General features: G+C 38.3%; 1 long non-coding RNA gene across 1 annotated transcript; it reads right to left on the reverse strand.

Annotated features, from left to right (window-relative positions):
* Window positions 1-3,060: 3,060 nt before the first annotated feature.
* LOC141414909 (uncharacterized) lies at window positions 3,061-17,692 on the reverse strand. Its single transcript, XR_012439880.1, has 3 exons — window positions 17,362-17,692; window positions 14,497-14,580; window positions 3,061-3,733 (listed from the first exon to the last, which is right to left on the reverse strand). It is a non-coding gene; the product is annotated as an uncharacterized lncRNA (long non-coding RNA).
* Between the last annotated feature and the right edge of the window lie 2,823 nt (window positions 17,693-20,515).

A 20,515-nucleotide genomic window follows, 5' to 3' on the forward strand; every position in this document is an offset into this window, starting at 1 on the left:
ACTTGGAAAAATTCTAGTTTGAATTAACTTTGGATGAGATATATTCTTGGAAAACTGTGTACAAAAACATTTCTATCAAATAATATTTTCCTGTAGCATATTCAGAGATCTGGTTCTACTGAAACACTTTGTTTTGATTTTGGTTCTAGTTCCTCTAAATCTCATTTGAGGAGTTTGAAGTTTATACTTTCTACTTTTAACAGAAAAATAATCACTTCTGCACACATAGGATTTATGAAACATGTACAGTAAAACATCACAAAATTTAAATTTCCACCTCATTGAGAATTTTCAGTGCTGTACTAGGACTTGAATGTTTGTGGACACACAATTAAGGCTTTTAGTTAGTGTATTTTGCACAACTGGCTGAGCCCCATCTGGCAGGGTTTTGTTTTTTGGAGGTCTTTTGTTTGTTTATTTTTTGTTTTTTTCCTCCAGACAGCTCACAGGAAAGGAAACAGCTGAGGTTGTATAGCTGTTACTGCCTCTGGAATTGCATATTAACTAATTGGACTAAATGACTTTTATTGTAAAACCACTCCCCCAAAAAAATTGCACTATATGTGACATAGTGTGCAATGGAATGAGCAAATTGAATCTTACATCCTGTTCTTATTACTATCACACAGGGTGGCCCCAACAGGTAAAACTGTCTTGCTTTATTATTCCAGTCCTGTTTTTATTTACTTCTTTGTCATTTACCTCTCTATCCTTTTGAAATATTTGCTCATGTGATCATTTGCTCTTTTTTACCACTAGCTTATGGTAGATCTTTCCTTATTTGCTCCCATTTTTATTTAATCTCAGTCTTAATTCAACAGTTTTCGATATCCGATTTACTAAGAATTTGGCAAAGTGAAGAAACAAAAAAAAGCCTCCTTTTTTTTTTCCTGTGTCCTTTTGCTCATTCTCTTTTTCTCACTTCCTTTTACTTATATTCTTCTCCATTTTACTTTCTTTTTCATTTCCCAGATGTTGTTTTTATTTACGAGTTAGTGTAATGCTTTGACTTTCTTCTGTAAATGAGAGCCTCAGAATCTACTTAGTCTTATATTTACTATTCATTTTTACAGTTCATTTTATCTTTGCTACTGTTATTGCTTTATTTGGCATTTATTAGTCAACAAAGATAATACCCCTGCCTTAAGGAATCCTTTTACAAACAATTACAAATAGTGCAAGAATTCTTTAAAAAACAGGCTCCTCTAGTTTGTCTTCTTTTAGTTAGCACTTCAACTATTTCTGGTAACTCTCAGATATAGCTATCTTCAAATTTGAGTTCCTAACCCAATTTTTTAATATCTGTTTTTAATATCCCATAAATACTTCATTGCATCTAAAACATCTTATTACCTCTGTTCCCTTGCTCTCAAAGGTGGAAACTTAACCCATACTTCTAACTATATTTCAAATTTTACGCATCTCCTGCCACCCTTTTTACCCAAACTACAAAGTCCTATGTTGCTCTTGATTCCTGCTTTTCCTCCTACCTCTAATTCAGCTGTTAACCAAAATCTGTTTTTCATAACCTCCAGATATTTCTCATCCATCGCTTCCCATCTTTTTGCCTTGAGTTCAAACACTTCTTAACTTTAAACGTGGGCTATTGCAATAGCCTCCTTAACTCCTTTTTTTATACATGACCCTTTCATCTCAGCACTACCACGGTACCAAAAATTTTCTAAAAGAGCTAATTATACCCCATTTCTTATAGAATAAAAAAATCACATGCTCCAGTCCACAACCTGATCCCATCATACCATTCTAGGCTCATCTCCTACCACCTGTATTTTTTTGTTTCAGCCTTACCAAATAATCTAGGTTCTTGAAACCAGTCAAGTACTCTTCCTTGCCTTGGCTCATTCTATGCCTTCTCTCCAGAATATCTTCCTGTGTACCTTACTCCTGTCATTTTCCATTTAAGTCTGCTAAAGTTCCCAGCTCAGATCTTTACTTTATTAAGCCTTTCTAACATTCTCACACCTCCTTCTCTGGGAAAAGTTATGGTTTCATCCTCTTACAGCAACTTATTCATATTTCTTGCATGGAAACTACCAATTCAAAAATGCCACTTGGTGTATACTTGTTCGTGTCCCCGATTTTTTGCCTTGTGAGGTCCCTGAAGTAGAAACCAGCACAGCAAATATTTGCAGGATGAATGCATTGAATTACAAAATTGGTACACCTTTTTTTTTTTTGGAAATAATTTGAATGGAGAAAATAAAATGAAATAAATAGTATAAGTCTAATAAAGAAATGGGGGTGGGGAGGTATATTAAAAAGAAGTCAGAACAAAGACAAGGCCAATAAGATTATGTGGTGAACACTTTGGAGAAGAGGAATGATTACAGCAAGTGAAACTCATTTCTTTGGAGCAGAACAATTGAAAGGTAAGATGGTAAAGAAGGAGAGAAAATGCAGGTAAATTAGAGTAGGAAAAAAAGCACAAAAGTCAAATAGACCATAAAGTGTGTGGTAGCTTTTAGGCTGTATGGAGAATACTTAATGAACTTTTCATATCAGTTAACTACTTACTAGTTTTTCGTCTGTAAATGTGACTCCAGTTCAGTGATAAAATCCTCGACTAGTATGCCATATAGTAAATATTTTACTATGCTAAAGTTAAAAGTGATTTAAGACTTAGTTTTGACCCACTGGTGGAATTTTCAAGAACTAAGAAACAACCAATAACTCTCTTGAAGGATGTGTAGGTGGGCAGTGAAGTTTGTTGGTCTGGGCATGCAGGGACAATAAAGGACTGAAGACCATATCTTTTTGATGCCTTTTCTTTAGCCACCTGCATTAATACCCAGAGTGTGTATACTTGCACACTTAGAATCTTAAAATAAAAGTACTTTGACTTTCAAATCGGTTTTTCTTCATTTTTTCATCTTTTCACCCTACCTTTTCTTTCATCCTTTGCAATTTTCCCAATAGCAAGAGTTGGGACTTAAAATATTATAAAAACTGCTTGCTAAAGATTCTTTAAAAAAAAAAAAAAACACTAAAAAACTGAGCAAAAGATTAAGAATTTCTGCTACAGCCCATCCACTTGTGGAATTGATATAAATGCATTGTTTTTATTACAGTAATAGTATAGCTTTGTTAGAATCATATACAAAGCAGCATATTTATTTTCATCAATTAGTTGAACACTGTAGTATAAAGTGGACATTGCTGAAATGGGGTGGAGATTTACACAAAACCACAACAGAGACAATTTGCTTATATCACATGCAGCAGGTGAATGGATAGAAAGCATTGAACTGTGGATCAACAGACATGACTTCTAGACCTATTTCACCACACTAACAAGTAGGACTTCAGACAAATTACTTAGGCACTATGTCCCTTAGTTTCCCTATATGGACATGATATACTCTGCCTACTTGTAGAGTTTGAAGATAAAAGGACAAAAATGCCATATTGACAGTTTTATAAACCTGAAAATGGCCTAGAAGTATACAGCATGGTATCACTATTATGACTATTATAACTTCAAGAAAAGCATTCAACAGAACATTTCTGTTTATTCTGGAAACTAACACCCAGTTCCATAATTATCTTAGTCTTGATACAGCAGCATCCCTGAAGCTGTAGGATCCTTTTTTAGCATGGTCCATTTCTCAGACCATGAATTGACATTCCCAGTAGAGGGCAGCAAAAACCCAGTCCAAAGGCTCTTCCACATCCTCGAGGCATCTAAAGTAGATTTTGCTTGAGAGGAAGACAACTGTATTGTAAATGTTAAAAAAAAATTAAGAAATGATCTTTAGGTTGCAGAGCTAATCTCATAATAACAATTCACTAATTTTAATACTATGTTTTTTATGTGTCCTCTGAAGAAAAAAATTGACTCTTTAATCCCAATTTCATCATTTAACTTACATATCAAGAAACCTTAACCATCTTCTCCCATTTAACCCCAGCTGTTTTTTTTTCTTGAGGTGCTAGGAATTAAACCCAGGCCTCACACATGCTAGGAAAGTGTTTTACCACTGAGCTATGCCGTCAGCCCTAACCCCAGCTTTTTAGGTGTCACTTAGCATCAGTTTTAAATTAAAAATTGCTTTGTAAGAAGAAGGTAAAGTGCTCAGGTCTGATTTTTCCTATTTAAGATACTTAGCTAAGTTCAAAGAAGGAAACCCAATGGCATTTACAAATGCCTCTATCAAAGAGTATCTGTGTCATACAGAGAAAATGTTATCTATATTGATCTTTCATTATTCAAATTCATTTTTAAATATCCTGTGTTTTACATTTTATAATGCTATCTACAGCTAACATTAATATCATACAAGGTACTTTTGCAGAAATGTTCTCATTTGATCCTCACTATAGCCCAGTGAAGTTGACAGCCACTATCCCTATTTCATGGATGAATTTTCTCCCCTGTAGTCTGAATAGCTGTTCTCTACTTGAGGAGAAAAGTTCGGGGAGATGGCCCCATATGTCAAGAGGGCCCACGGGGTGAGTAATTTCTCCCTCATAATAAGTACTGTAAGAGCTGATACTGAATGTGATATCTTGTCTGTCTGCTTTATTACAATGAGCTGGGATAGGAAGGCTTTCAATTAGTTTTTCCATTCCTTCTGCTTTTGCCAGTTCATTTATAGCTTTACTCTTTTGAAAAAAAAACAAAAATCTGTTTTCCACTCCACCCCCAGTCAGAGTCCTCTTTCCATTCCAGTTAAACCTCTTCCTGTTCTTGAGAACTGGAACTGTATCACACTCTCGGCTTAATGTAACCAACATCCCCACACTGGCACCAGGGACCATATAGTCCTTTATGCATTAAAAGTTCTTGTCTGGTGAGCATGGAATAAGTCATTCACTTCCTGATTTCTAGCCCTGCCTCTGGAAAACAAAATACATATTCCTCAGATTTTTATTTATAGATTCCCTTCACAAAACCCCTATCCTGGAATTAGCAAGATGTCCCAAGTAGGGACGATGTGAAAGGGCATTTAGGGTATAGGGTACATTCGTACACACACCTTGCTGAATAAGCCATCTACCCCTTTCTACTTTTAATTCTTCACTTCTCATTCATTTTTCAACCCAGCCTAATCAGGCATTGGCTCCCACTGTGTTGAAATGATGCCACTCCCTCACCCCTTGTATTAATAAATCCATTTGACACATTAGTGTTTGTCTTGACTTCTGAGCAGCGTCAGATGCTACTGACCACATCCTCCTTGGCAGACTGTCTTCCTTTGGTTTTCATGCACTATTATTTTTTTTCCAACCTTAGCCATGGGTTTTCAGTATCCTTTGCAAACTCCTCTTTCTCTCTAAACTTCCTCAGGACCCTTTTATTTGTCAGCTTCTTGCCTTTCATATTCTTTGAGAGAAATCTCATCCCCTTCCATAGCATCCAAATCTACCACCCCTGAGTTCCAAATTCATGTATTCATCTGCCTCCTGGAACTTCTCCAATTGAGAATTCTTGAAACCATATAAACCAACTCATTCCCTCAAAGCTGTCTCTCCTATAATGTTCCCTATCCAAATCTATGCACACACTTGCTATAACCAGAAGCCGAGGATTTATCCTTGATTACTCTCACCCTCCACATTTGATCCATAACCAAGTCCAATAAGATCCCTTCTTTGACTCTTTTCTTTTTCCCACTCCCATTGTCACCACCTAGCCTGGGTGATCACTAGCTAGGGGGAGGGGCTTTGCACCTCCTTTTGCTAGTTTCTTGCCTCTAGTTTTTCTCCCCTTGGATCATTTTCTTCAAGCCACCAGGATGTTCTTTATATAAGTATAATTCTGATAAATTTATCTCTTCTGTTTAAAATTTGTTAGTTGCTCTATCCTAAGGATAGAGTCCCAACTTATTAACATGACCTAAAAACCATTCATGATCAGCAGCCTGCAGTCTGAGCTCCACTCATATTGCTGGACTTCCAGTATTTCAATACACCCTGCTTCCTATTGCTTCTAGGCTTTCACAAATGCTGTTTCTTTTGCTGAGAACATTCTACCAAAGGGCCTTAAATGTATCCAAACTGATTTCTACTCTCAAATTGTCATTTGTGTTATTCCTGAATCAGAACTGAATCTGGATACTTAATTTTTAAGTCTTGTATTAAAACCATAATTTAATCTGGGTCTGGTGGCACAAGCCTGTAATACCAACACTCAAGAGATTGAAGCAGGAGATTTGCAAATTCAAGGCCAGCCTGGGCTAAATAGCAAGACCCTGTCTCAAAAACAAACTAAAAACAACATAGTTTACATTTGAATAAGTTAATTTAGGTTTGACTTTTACCATAACCGAATGTCAACTGTAACATATTTTTAAAAATTCTACTAGGATGTTTTCTTGACTGCTACTCATCATGACATTCTATCTTTGGAATTTCTCTTCATTACTGATTGGCTTTTACCACTCCCCTTCCTTACCTTCTCAACCCTTACCCTCTGATTACCCTAAGCTCGCCCTTAGATGGATCCGGTTTGCATGCTGTGGTAGCTGCTGTAAGGCTGTGGTTAATTAGAACTGCTCAGACTGCAACAGGAAGGCATTGAATTGAAAGCAGAAGAGAGGAAGCACAAACCGATGCCCACCACAAAGCTGCTGAGTGCCCAGCATGACCCAAGCTGCACCCTTGGATGAGGAGTCTGTTGGAGGAGTAAGAAGCCACAGAATTTAATAAATCATTAGCACAACCTAATCTTCTACTTCCCCTGATCCAGCCTTCCTGGGTTACCCTGAGTATCACAGGCTCTAGCCTAAGAAGGTCAGTGGAAGCAGAAACATAGAGGTTTGGTGGGGTGAGGAGGGTTGCGGTTAGGAGAAGAGGCCCCTGAGGTAAATGACTGCAGACCATTCCTCTAAAACCCCCTACCTAGCCCATCTCTGAGCATGAAGATTGGGGCTGAGAGTTTCCTAGCAGCTCTCTGAGGCCATGCCCTGATGAAGACTCCCCTGTTCTCCTAAAATACCTTTGCTATCTGCCTGAAAAGCTGCTGCTAGTAATGGCCAAAACTTCAAAAAAAAATTATAACTAATGATAAACCCCTTTTATGATGGAGTTGAGAACTTTAAATTTAAACAAAGTTATACACTAAGGTGTGAATGACTATTTTCCCAACTTCATTGAAGGGAGGAGAAAGTAAGGAGATGGGAGAATCAAAGATATATCACACCTACTTTGTGATTTTGTCCATGGCCTGCCCTATTTATATTTGTTCCATTTGCTATCAAAGGGAATATGAATTCCTCATCAACTTGATTTCTAGGGCAGGGGATGAAAAGTGTAAGAAAATGTGTAGTAACCAAGTCTAGATTTTAAACACTTGGAAGGTTGGGAACTTCCCAGTATAGAGCCTAGCAATGGCTCTGTAATTCACCTCCCAAGGTTCCCTACCTCAGAATATGAGTTGGTGAGAGCTGAGCTCTGCTTTGCCACTGGAGAATGAGAACACAGAGAATAAAAGTGACCATCTTAGTCAGGAGGAAAGGTAGCTTTGCTTGGCAGGAGGTGGGCACTTTCATTGTCTTCACAGAGATGACTGAACAGGAAGTACTGTTAGTGCAGCTGGGAGGGGAGAGAAAACTTGCTATGTACCCAAGCCTGTTAAGTTCCTCACTCACCCCTTTGCCTCGTACTTTCTGCCCTGTAAGTGACAAGGACTGCATTTAGGGAGTAGATGAGATGTGCCTTCAGCCCTGTCCCTCCCCTGCAGCATCCTTAGCCCTCCCTTAACCTCTTCAACCCAGATCTAGATCACTGTTGAAGTTTAAGTGGAGGCATTTTGAGCATTGTGACAGGAGGTGAGGGAAACAATTCTAGAGTAAAGGGATCTTCTTTTCTCACAAGGCTTCTTTACAAGGATAAAACGTTAACAACCCTGGCAGCAGTGAGTTGGAAAGGATCTAATAAGAGAAAGAATGAAATTTATAAAATGATTTTGTTTTGAAACTATCCTTTCTTCCTTCCCACCCCCCTTCTTTTCCTTCCTTCCTCCTTCCTTTTCTTACTTCCCTCCCCCTCTTCTTTTCCTTCCTTCTCTTCCTTCTCACCTTCCTTCCCACCTTCCTTCTCTTTAGAAAGGGAGTGGGAATGGGAAGCCCCTTGGAGCTCAGAGGAATGCTGTAAGCTTCCCAAGTCTGGGTGCCTGCCAAGAGTTTGTCCATTTTCTTCAATGGTCATGGTCACTGCTCAAGTTTTGTGTAATAATTTTACATGATCCCAACTGTAGGAGTTGGGTGACTGCATTTTCTAAGTGTAATCTTTTAGTGTGTGACCTCAGTACAGTATGTCTATTCCTTAGATAAGAAAAATTAGTGAGAAAGGTTTGGATATGTTTATATACTTGTAGAGAGACAGCATAGATCTTAACAAGTCACTTCATGTCTGAGCTTTGATATCCTCATCTGGGGGGTGGGTTCTATGAAAATTAAAATCATATGTATAATAAATGGTTTGTATTCTGCAAAACCCTTCAAATGTTCTAGTGACTGTACAGATGACTAAGCCTTGGTCACAGCTGTTTTGTCTCTGTATCTTCTCCCAGTATGCTAAGGCTGTCTGGAAGAGGCAGGCTCTTGAGTGGGAGAGGCTAATAATGGTGTGATGTATATCTGATATGCTTTGTACTTTTAGGGGATAATGCTGCTGATGACGATGTGTGTTACTAGATGCTATGAGGCAATGAAGTACAATGACACCACTGCATTATTTAACTTGACCTGTATTTTTTTAAATTCTAATTTGTAGAAACAGACACATATATCTAACATGTCTCTAAAAAGCTCTAATTTAGCTAGAAAACTTTTAGAAATTAAAAAGTTACCATGGTGAAAAATACCCACCTTGGGATGCAAGGAACTGTACAAATAAGATTACATACTTGAATTTCTATTTAGACAAAGGAGTAGTTTCTTAGAGAGTTACTTAATGATAATCAGCCACTTTGTAGAAAGGGTTAATGCTTTGTCTTTTCTTGCTGTTTGCTAACTTGCAATATCATTTTGCTTTGATGCAAATTTGGCAACAGCAATCAATTCCTTTTTGTAATTGACTGCAGTAATTGCATACTTTTACCAAATAATTCCTGTGAACTGAACAAGCATTAAAAACTCAGCAAATCCAGGAAGACTTTCTCCTCTCAGTTATTTGCTTTGTAAAGATATCTGAAGATCCCAGTCCCTCATTTCCTCTCCCTTTCACACCTGCTATTCCAGCCTTGAGATGATTTGTTATTTCATTTCTGGGTGCATCTCTTTGCCTATTCCTTATTTTCACTCTCTATCCCATACTCCATCCTCTTCCCATGGCCCTCCTCCACCTCCAGCTTTTATTACTAGCAACCCCTTAGGCCAATCCCATAGCATGCTCCTTCATCCATTACATGAACAAATTTCTTGAGGGCAATGAACCAAACAATCCAGTGTCTTTTGTCAAGAGTGAACCATAAGCTGCTTTTTAAAAACACCTTTATAGAGATATTACTTATATATTATAAGGTTCAAATGTTTAAAGTATACACGTCAATGGGTTTTAGTATATTTAGTAATGTATCCATCACCAAAATTAATTTTAGAACATTTCTTGGCCTGAAAAGAAACTTTGTATTTGTTAGCAGTCACTCATCATTTCAAATCCCCCCCACACACACACATACACACTCCACCTCTTTCTCTCTATATATGTGTATCTGTGCCAGTTTCATACTGTCTTGATTACTGTAGCTTTGTGCTTAGTGTTGAAATTGGGAGGCATGAGTACACTAATTTTCTTCTCTTTCAAGATTTTTTTTGGTGGGGAGGGGAGGCTATTCCCTGGCATTTCTATGTGATTTTTAGGATCAGCAGAAATTGACAGGCACATCTAAAATTCATCAGAAAGCCTCAATTTTAATAAACAATTAAAACATTTCTTTCATATCTACTATAAAATTGGATAAGGAAGACTGGGCCAGGAAACTTTGGAATTAAAAGGGGGATAGGTCCTTTAAAAAAAAGATCAAACTGAAGGAGGATAGGAATAAAGGAGCAAAACAGTTTGGTAAACTTGCCACCCCAGTGAGAGGAATGTTGTTCAGAGGAAGCAGTTTGATCTAGCACCAGGGGATATTGTGAAAGATAATTGAAATTGTGAAGTCCATTGATCTCCCCTGGAGAAAAAAAAAAGGTATCCAAGTAAGCAGTATTGTTAGTCTGTTGATTCTGCAGAATAAGATTCTCATTCAACCAAGGGAAACAGCTGGCCCTTTCTCAGGGCTGTGAAAACAAAAAAAAATAATAATGAAGAAATTCCTCTCTCTGGCCAGCCTAACCTTTGTCCATCTTTTATAGTTCCCCCAAAGGAGAGAGAAAATGAAGAAATCCATAGTGGAAGAGAAGGTTAGAAATGCTGGGGATAGGAAAGGAATTATGGAGCATTTAAAATTAAAGGTCCCTAAGGTACTGTTCATGAAGCCTACATGTAATCTGACAATAGGTAGCAAAAGTAGTAAGTATGGCCACTTAACTTTGAGCAATCCAACTCCTGGGAATTTATCCTACGGAAATAAGATGTGCAAAAAGTATGAGTGGGAACATCAATGAGAGTATCCTCTAATTGTGCAAGCTGGAACAACCCCTTTCTAGTTGAGTGAACTTGAGTAAGTGTACTAACCTCTCAGTCTCATCATCTATGGAGCAGGCATAACAATGCCATGCCTCCCTCTTTGTATTGCTGTAACAAGCAAATGAGAAATGTATGTGAGTAACTGGCACCTATAGGTGCTCTGTGAACATTAAACCTCTCTCTTCTCATGTAGCTTTTAGAACTGGAGAATATCTCCAGTGACTAAAAACTGCAAAAGTGGAAATAAATGGGTGTTTCAAATACAAAAATTATGCATTTTATACTTTATCTTTTAGTATACAAATCCTCTCTAAGCATGGATATATGTAAAGGGTGCAAGACTGGTCCTGAGGAGACCTGGGATCTGAGGTCACCTCTGATACAGGCTGTGTGATATTAAGTTCCAAAGTCTCTAATCTGGTTTCTCATTACTAAAACAAAGAGGTTGAATTTAGTAACTTTCAGTCCCATCAATGCTTAAAATTCTGTAATTTCAAAATCCAGGCTATTCCACCTGGTTTTGCCCCACTTCAGCCCCGTCTTTCTCAGATGTGCTGGCCAGATGTTTCTAATTTAGGCATAAAAGACTCTATTCTTCGGTATTGGGGAGCCAAAAGAAACTGGAGAACTTGGAAAAAGCACCAAGCAGATGAACTTTGCTTTTCTCTGGAAATAGCTCCATGGATGTTGTTCAAATTTAAGAAAATGTAAAAAGAAAAGCAAATGCTGCACACTTTTGGGTTTAGATCAGATATGTGAATCACTAGCCTTGAAGAACAGCGTATTTCTTAAAATTTTGTTTCGTTTTTTGAGCAACAAGCAAAAAGCAGACGTCAGCAGTTCTCAAAAGTAACAGTAACCTTGCGCCTTGTGGCGCAGGAGCGAACGGCTGAACGGGAAGATGGCTAGGCCTTCCCCTGCTCTGGAAAGCTCCCTGCCGTTGTTTCCTTCGCATTGCTACACCAAGGCGGAGGAGAGGAAGATGTTTGGATTTACAGGCTGCTGGCCACTGTCAGCAAGTTTGCAGCCCTGGCTTCACTTCCCTGAAAGGGGGTGGGGTGTCATCTGCCCTGGCGTCCCTCCAGCATCTGAGCTACAGAAGACTCAAATATCCCATCAATTGCAAGGCCCTGATTTTACTCAGCTGAAAACCTAAGATCTCATCTGGGAAGGGTCAGTTAAAAAATGACATAATCGTCCAAAGTAAACAGAGGGAACAACCACAACAGAAACTTTCTCTGCAATATTTCTTTATAATTACCAGCCCATCCCACCAGGACTCTGGCTTAGGTCCCCAACCACCCTCTCTGTTACCCCCACATGGCCTTGAGTCAGCCCTCACTGACCTGAGGAAAGCCTCCTGCACACATGCCTCTGTCCTGCCCCCTCCACAAGTGCGGGAGACTCCACATTGCAGAGTAGTTTGATACTAGAGTTTGAGGATATTTGACAATCCTCAAACTCTAGTATCTAAATATCTAATATCTAAATATCTAAAGGCAAAATAACCCTTTAGAGCTTATCTTTTAGGCCCTCCTAAATTTAGGATGTGTAAACTCAGCCTAAATGAAGAACAAAGTCAAGAACATGTTTGGGGCAAAAACAGGTCTTCTTCCTAATGTAGTGCTCTCTCCAGATCACCATACACTGTACTGAGGGACTTAAATTAAGGAAATTAACTTTGAAGTTCTTTCTCCACCTTTTCCTCCTTAGCAAATCCTACTGTTGGCCTTTAAGGCTGTGTAGAAAAGCCTAATTTGAGTTTAGACTCGAGGAGAAGGGTTAACTCCTACACCCTGTGTACCTTATTCTTACTTCGGAGTTCACAAAAGCGCTCATATTACCCATTTGCTCCTTCAGGAGCATCATGAGGGCTACAGCTGAGTGCAGTGGGTAGGACATGAGATTTAGAGTTCAGCAAGCCTCAGAATCCTGTCTTCACAGTCTAGCTGTGTGAATTTGGACAAGCAAACTACCTACTCAAATACTTAATTTCCACACCTGCAAAATGGGATCATAGCATCACTTCATTGTATTGATTTCAGGAGCTGATTCATTTCATTTAGCACAGTGAAAAACTCAACAAATGTTAAAAATTGTTAATAGTTCTGGAAGACATTTATTGTCCCCTTTCTACAGATGAGAATATTAAGGGTCAGAAGGTAAAAGCTACAGGCATACAATTGGTTATTAAGAAAGCTAGAATTCAGTTCAGCCTTCTAATTCCATATGCAGGGCACTTACTGTCCCATCACTGTGTATAAACAGACAAGAATGACTCTAGCTCATGGGTCAAATATGTCTTTCCACATCATCATGTGCTCAAGGTACCAGGAAATGATGTCTCAGGGTGAGGTAGGCTCTTTATCTGCAGCTTTGGATAGATAACAGCCAAGGAAATCAAGGCCAGTACTAATTTCTGGCTTTGAGACTAAGGATGCTGAACCCAGGAGTAGGTCTGTGGTCCTTGAATATTCACAGTCTTCTTTTCTTCTGGCACTGCTTCTTTGATTCTGTAAGAATACTTTGCTTATCCTGATGTTAAAGCCCTCTTTATACTCTCTTGTGTTACACTACTTTTGGTGTCCATCTGATTCCCCTGTTGGAACAGTACTCTCCAAAGTGGAGTGCCCAAAATGATAAATGGAGGTATGGGAAGGAAGTATATGAATACTTGCTTCTATTTATTTATTTATTTATTTATTTTTGGCAGTACTGGGGTTTGAACTCAGGGCCTCACTTTTGCTAGGCAGGGGCTCTACCAGCCCTGCTTCTATTTACTTTTAAATCTAAAATATGAAGAATCAGCTTTTCCATATTTTAAAACTGGTACAGTAGAGCATGTATAATTTACAATAAACATGCACTGATTAGTGCATGTTTTTTTTTGTTTCATTTTTTTTTTTTTGTTTTCGTGTGTGTGTGTGTGTGTGTGTGTGTGTGTGTGTGTGTGTGTGTGTGTGTGTTGGCCATACTGGGGTTTACTCAGGGCTTCATGTTTATTGGCAGGTACTCTACCATTTGAGCCACACTCTAAGTCCATTTTTGCTTTAGTTATTTTTCATATAGGGTCTTGTGTTTTTGCCTGGGCTGGCCTGGACTGTGGTCCTCCTCCATATGCCTCCTGAACTGCTGAGATAATAGGCACAACCACCACACCTGGCTTATTTGTTGTGATTGGGTCTCACTAACTTTTTGCCCAGACTGACTTGGAATGGTAATCCTCCTGATCTCTACCTCCCCAGTAGCTGGGATTACAGGCACAAGCCACCATGTTTCTTGGTGGAGGATCATTATGAAAAGAATCTGAAGGTAACTGTTCAAGAAAGTAAGCTCCCATAGGCAGGAGATGTGTCTTATCTTAATATGTATCGTACTCCCATCCTCACTATCTAGCACTAAATGACCATTCCCTGATTAAAGGAATTTGACATCTATATGAACTTGATTGACTTTCTTTGTTTTTCTCCTCCTCCTGATGTAATGCTATGCTTTGTTCAATATTCTGTCAAGACCTGACCCAACAATAAAGCTGTATGAGGAGTAAAAGGTACAAATTGCCATGAGGAGACTGAAAAATATAAGACGTTGAGTCCACAAGAAAATAGTTAATGGTAGTTAGTAAGGCATACACTAGGCAAAAGTAAAACTTCATGAAAGGACTTGTAGACACAAAGTCAGGCATGAAGCACTGCTGTCTGAGAAATGAAGTGTGGTAGGAGTATGTGAGAGTCTTCAGACTGAGCACTATCCTCTTGCTTCCCTTGAAATCAATGCCACTTAATGCAGTGAGCTGGATCTGGGAGAAAGAAATCCCAACTCTGCTGTGCTTAAGGCTGTGTGATCTTGGGCAAGGCCCCTAACTATCCCCAGGACCCTACCACCACCAAGAAAATAGATTCTTACCTGCACATGAGGTTGGACTAGGTGATTTTGGAGGTCCCTTCGTGTTCTGAAGCAGCTGTAAATATGGATGAACTTGGTAGCTTCCTGCATGAAGCAATTTACACGTTGAATGATACCATGAGGCTCACTGAACCAAAAATATCACCTCACCAGCAAGCCTTCTATGGCTCATGTCACCCTCCTCTCAGGTACTGGGTTTCTTTGCAGCACCTACCAACTTGCCAGTAATATACTGGCATGGAGCCGCTTCAAGTATCAGTTATGTCCAAGATACATGTAGAGTGCAAAAGCAAGCACTGGAAAAGTTTATGCATGTTGTGTAAACATCTGTAAATAAATATGAATATATATGCATAGAAAAAGATCTACAAAGTACACACCATACATTAATTTTTCCTAGAGAGTAGAAAAGTGGAGATTGTTTTTAATAAACTATTTTAGTAATTAAAAAGAAGTATTTTTAAAATAAAATTTTAAATCTTACACAAATATTTAATATCTGTTACAAATTACCATCTTCTTTAAGACAAGGCCCCACCAGAATCAAATCTGCCTCTTAACACTGCCTAGAGCCTTTCCAAGACCCAGATTCTGTGCAAGCTGGGGGACCCACTCTCATCATCTGAAACTCTGAGTTACCTCAGGCGGCTTGAGATTTCACAAATTTAACTTGGGCTCAATTTTCTCCACAAGGTTTTTGAATTAAAGGATCTATAGGGGGATCTTTCTGCTTTGTAGTCCTATGATTATGAATTAAACAACATGCAAAAGACCCAGACAGAGAGCAAGAAGCCAGGATAGACTCTCATACTTTCCCATAAAGCAAAATGAAAATTGATGTGAAATTCTGTCTTTCTTCCCTATCCTACCTCTTTTCTCCTCCCTCCTACCCCAGTTATTTAAGCTTTCCATACTTAGAGTGTTCCCTCCTTTATGTGATACACAGGCAATGTCAGATCTTTAGTCCCCAGCCTCCCTTACAGCTAAGTAGGTATAAGGATCTGCACTGGGTGTTGACTCAAAGAACAGGCTGCTGGCTCTGTTCTCAAAGAGTGGAGGTAGCTGCAGTGACCAGTTCCAGTGCTGTAGTGGTAGCAGTTGCAGCAGCAGGGACCAGCATCCAGCACTAGGTGTCTACAAGCCCTGCAGTGGAGCCCTATGCAGTGGAGGTGTTGCAGGCTTTATGGTACCTTTCCAGATATATCATCTCTAAACCTAGGTCTCCAGTTCTCCAGACTTCTCAATATCACCTCAAAAGCTCATTTCCTGCTTAAAATAACTACAGTTTGCTTCTGTTGCTTGCAACTAAACCCTGTAACTAAGGCAGCCATTGTTTTTAAAAGAACATGTAGCTGGGCTGGGAGATATAGCTCAGTGGTACAGCACTTGCCTAGCAGGTGCAAAGTCCTGGGATTAATTCCCAGCACCACAAAAATAAATAAAAAAGACTCAAAAGAACATATTCTTGGTTTAAAAAAAAAGGAGAAAGGAAATACATTTCAGGAAAAAAACTTTTTTCTTGACCCATAATTTTCCTAGTTTCCTTCTCTAGTAGTAGCCAAATTACTAGTTTCTTCTATATTCCTCAGAGATATTGTGTGTACACAAAATACATATTCTGCATGTATTTAAAAAAAACACTTTGAAATTCTCCACACATACAAATTGAGTCATTCCACACACATTTTCCATGTTTCTTTTTTAGCACATGTATAAAATAATAGGTTTCATTGTGGTATTTTCATATGTGTATATGTTGTTCTCTGATCATGTCATACCTTGCTTTTAAGCTTAATAATACACATTGTAAATAATTCTATGAATATAATGCTGTCTCATTGTTTTTAGTGCTGCTTAGTATCCATTTGAATGAATATGCTATAATCTGTACAGCCAGTCTACTCTATGAATAGTTGAATTGCTTACAGTTTTTGTGAACACAGGTAATGCTGCAGTGAATATCCTTATAATATGTCTTAGTGCTCAGTGTAAGATTCATAGGATATGTTTCCAATAATGAAGTTGCTGGGTCAAAGAGTATATAATTTTTTTAATTTTGATAGTAGCAAGCTCCACTACAATTTGTATTCCTATTGCAAATGTTTTAGATTCCCCAAATCCTCACCTCAACAATGATCAGATTTTTGTAATTTTACATTTTTAAAATTTTCATTCTTTAAATTATGGGTGAGGTTGATCATTTTTCACATATTAAAAGCCATTTGTGGCCAGGTGCCGGTGGCTCACACCTGTAGTCCTAGCTACTCAGGAGGCAGAAATCAGGAGGATCACAGTTCAAAACCAATCCATACAAAAGTTTGTGAGACCCTATCTCGAAAAAAACCATCACAAAAGTAGGGCTGGTGGAGTGACTCAAATGGTAGAATTCCTGCCTAGCAAGCTTGAGGCCCTGAGTTCAAACCCCAGTACCAGGAAAAAAAAAAAAAAACTATTTGTATTTCTTTACCTTCATGTTCTATGTATATCCTTTGTTGTTTTCAGTTGGATTTTGATGTGCTTTAAGTTGCTTTGTAAGAAGTTCATATTTTAAGCTCATTTTATTTGTGGGAAATAGTTTTTATTTTTGGTGTTCAAGTCCTGCTTATCTCATTTGATTTTTGTTCTTTGCCTTGCCTAAATATTTAATTTTTCAGAGAGTCAAATTTATCTGCATTTTGAGTTATGACTGTCTATTTGCTTAGAATGTTTTTTTGGTTGAGAAACTTCTAGTGGTTTCAACATTGAGGCTCTATTCTAAACTTCTGCTTCCTCCTCAAATTCAATCAAAATTTAATGCTTTGATTAAGTAACACATTCACGGAAAGACAAAAAAAAAAAAAAAAAAGGCACAAGCCAGAACATTACCTTCATCCGTGTCTCCCACTGGCCCAGTTGCACTTTCTTCCTGTTCAGAAGTAAGCATTGTGACTAGTTCCTTCTGAGTTTCTTCATGCATATATAAGAAAATAAGAATTTAGGTAAAAGAATTTTTTAAAGAATAAGACTACCAAGGATGAACAGAATATGCAAGGTGCAAGGGACAACAGCAAGATAATTTTAAAAGAACCTAGATGAATGTGTGGAAACTGAGTCAAGAGACTTGAGCAAGCTGAATGCCACACCAGCAGATGAGGAAGCTGAAGCCACCCGCTTTTCATTTTTGGAATTCCCCCATATGCTCAGCAATTGCTGCACCAAGTACTTTTGGAAATGTGGGTGGGGTTGCAAGGTAAAACAGTAGAATGAGGGCTGGCCAAGAGGCTCAAGTGATAGAGCCCCTCCTGCCTAGTGAGTGTAAGGCCCTGAGTTCAAACCTCAGTACTACCAAAAAATAAAAATAAAAGCAAACACACAGCAGGGTGAGTTAAAAGTCCATTCAGGAAGCAGTGAGACCCCAGAATCCCAGACTTTCATTGTTGTGGGGAGGACTGTCCCCCCACAACGATGTCAAAGGAGGTATATTTTTCTTCTTACAGAAGAGTAAGAAAAAGAGCAAGCACTGCTGTGTGAAATGGCACCACTCTGAAGAAAATAAAAAGGGAGATTATGTTAGAATTAACTAGAGAAACTGGAATCCCCACTTTCTGTCTTCTTTCCTTAGTTGTGAAACGTAACAGCAAGCTTGGAGATTAGGGAAGCCTTTTCTGGGACCCTGTCATGCTGGAGAGAAATGTCCTAAAGATAATTAGGAAACAGCATCTCTGACAGAGAAACTTCAAATCCTCAGAAAGATTAGGGGAATAGTGCATACAGAAATAAGAACAGAAAACTGCTTTTCAAAAAGAACATTTAGAGAATGCAAAAGAGATTTTAGAGATTTAAATATGGCAACAGAAAAAAATGAGATTTGAAACAAAGCAAAAAGACAAGAGATGGGAAATATAAAAGGGCAAAACTACTGTATTAGGGAGGTGATCTCAGGAAATGTCTGTCAGAAAGTGGAAAAATGAGACGAAGAAGCCAATATATCCAGCAAGTTACGGGGGTGATAACTAGGACGTTGCGGGGCTGGGGTGGGGGAGTTCTCTCTAGAAACGTATGTAGAAAACAATCCTTAGAGTTATCTCCTACAGGGCTAAGGAGGTTGGGGTATTTATTTACTAATACTCATCAGTCATTGGTTAAACACAGCTAGCGGCGTGGTTAATTCCCCAACACTTCCTGAACAAACCTTCAGTGGCCAGAAAAAATGCTCAGACAAATGGACCTATGCGCTGGCAATTTAGAAAACAAGGATGTGATAAATACCAAGAGAATGCGGGCAAAACTCTGATAGCGCATATCAGGAAGATTGTATCTCCCCTGCACTGTCTTAGGAAACTATTAGAGAAGGTACCCCATCAAAACAATGGAGTACATCAAGAAAGAGGAAGAGGTGGAATCCAGGAACCAGAGTGCTTAATGCAGAGGTGAAGGGAGTCCCAGGGATATGGTGAAAGGAGACCCTAAGGTTGGCAGCTGTTTTAGCAGTCCTGGAGAGCAACCAGCCTGGATAACAGGAGCAGATCAGAAGGTTCTCTTTAAGATAGAATTGATGGACTACAAAATTTGTTTGAACATACTGAGAGGCCATGTAAACAACTAGAGGAGAGTATGCATTAAATTAATTACTAATTACATTAAATTAATTATTAATTTAATGCATAGGAAAACTAGGCAAATGAAAAGACAATTAGTAACAACAGAGAAAGCAAAACGTTTTTGAGAAGAAAAGTGATCCTAATTTATTACACAAGTATAAATAGTATTTATTTGGCCATGTAATGTAAACACTATCAGTCTAAAAATGATATGGGTATATAAGGAAATGTGGGGGGGGGGGGTGAAAGCTAAATCCCCACCTTCTACAGTAGAAAATCAATAGATAAAATTAAGAAGTGCCTCTTTAGAGATACGGTGATTACAAAAAAAAAAAGTGATTTCTTTCCTTTGATGGTCGAGAGGGGGGTAAAGTGGGGAATTTCTAATTGGTTTTTAAATTAGCAATGTAGAAGAACCATGTGATTTTTTAAACTTCGTGCATACTTAACTTTGAAATAAATAAGTAAAATCAGTGTTCTTTTTCCTTTCTTCATGTAAAAGGGAGGAGGCAAGATGGAAAATGTACATCATTTCTAGCTTATAAGGAAACTGGGCATGTAAAATGAAACTTTCTCATTCCATGAGTCCATCAACTCAACAAAGTCATTGTCTTTACATCTCCTGTTGAGGCAGAAGAAAAATTATGAGCAACTGGGAAATTTAGACAAAATCTTTTTTTCAAATTATTTTTATTAGCTATCAATAATAGTATAAGGGAGTTTCATTGTGAAACTCCTTTCCCCATCTTCCCTTCTGCTGATCCCCTCCACCCTGCTGTCCTCCTTTGACACTTATGTCCCATTATTATTATTATCATTTTAGAGCTAGATTCTGCATATGACTAAAAACGTGTGATATTTGGGGTTTTAAGCTTGGTTTATTTCACTCAATATTATGATCTCCAGTTCCATCTGTTTTCCTGCAAATAACGTAATTTTGTCCTTTATGGCTGAATAATACTCCACTGTGTATACATACCACATTTTCTTTATCCATTCATCAGTGGTTGGGCACCTAGGCTGATTCCACAGCTTGGCTATTATGTTTAGCTGCAATAAACATGGGTGTGCAGGTATCATCTCTCTTGTATGTTGATTTACTTTCCTTCAGATATGTGCCCAAGAATGGTATAGCAGGGTTATAAGGCAGGTATATTTTTAGCCTTTTGATGAACCTCCATACTGAATTCCATACCAGCAGTGTATGAAGGTTCTTTTCTCCCATCCTCACCAGCATTTGTTGTTGTTTGTGTTAATGATAGCCATTCTAACTGGGATGAGATGGAATCTCAGTATAGTTTTGATTTGCATTTCCTCTATAGATAAAGATCTTGAATTTTCTTCATGTGTTTAGCAACCATTTGTACTTCTTTCGAGAACCATTTAATTCATTTGCCCATTCATTAATTTGATTATTTGTTCTTTTAGTGTTTAATTTT

Source organism: Castor canadensis, chromosome 12, assembly GCF_047511655.1.
Source record: "Castor canadensis chromosome 12, mCasCan1.hap1v2, whole genome shotgun sequence".
NCBI lineage: Eukaryota > Metazoa > Chordata > Mammalia > Rodentia > Castoridae > Castor > Castor canadensis.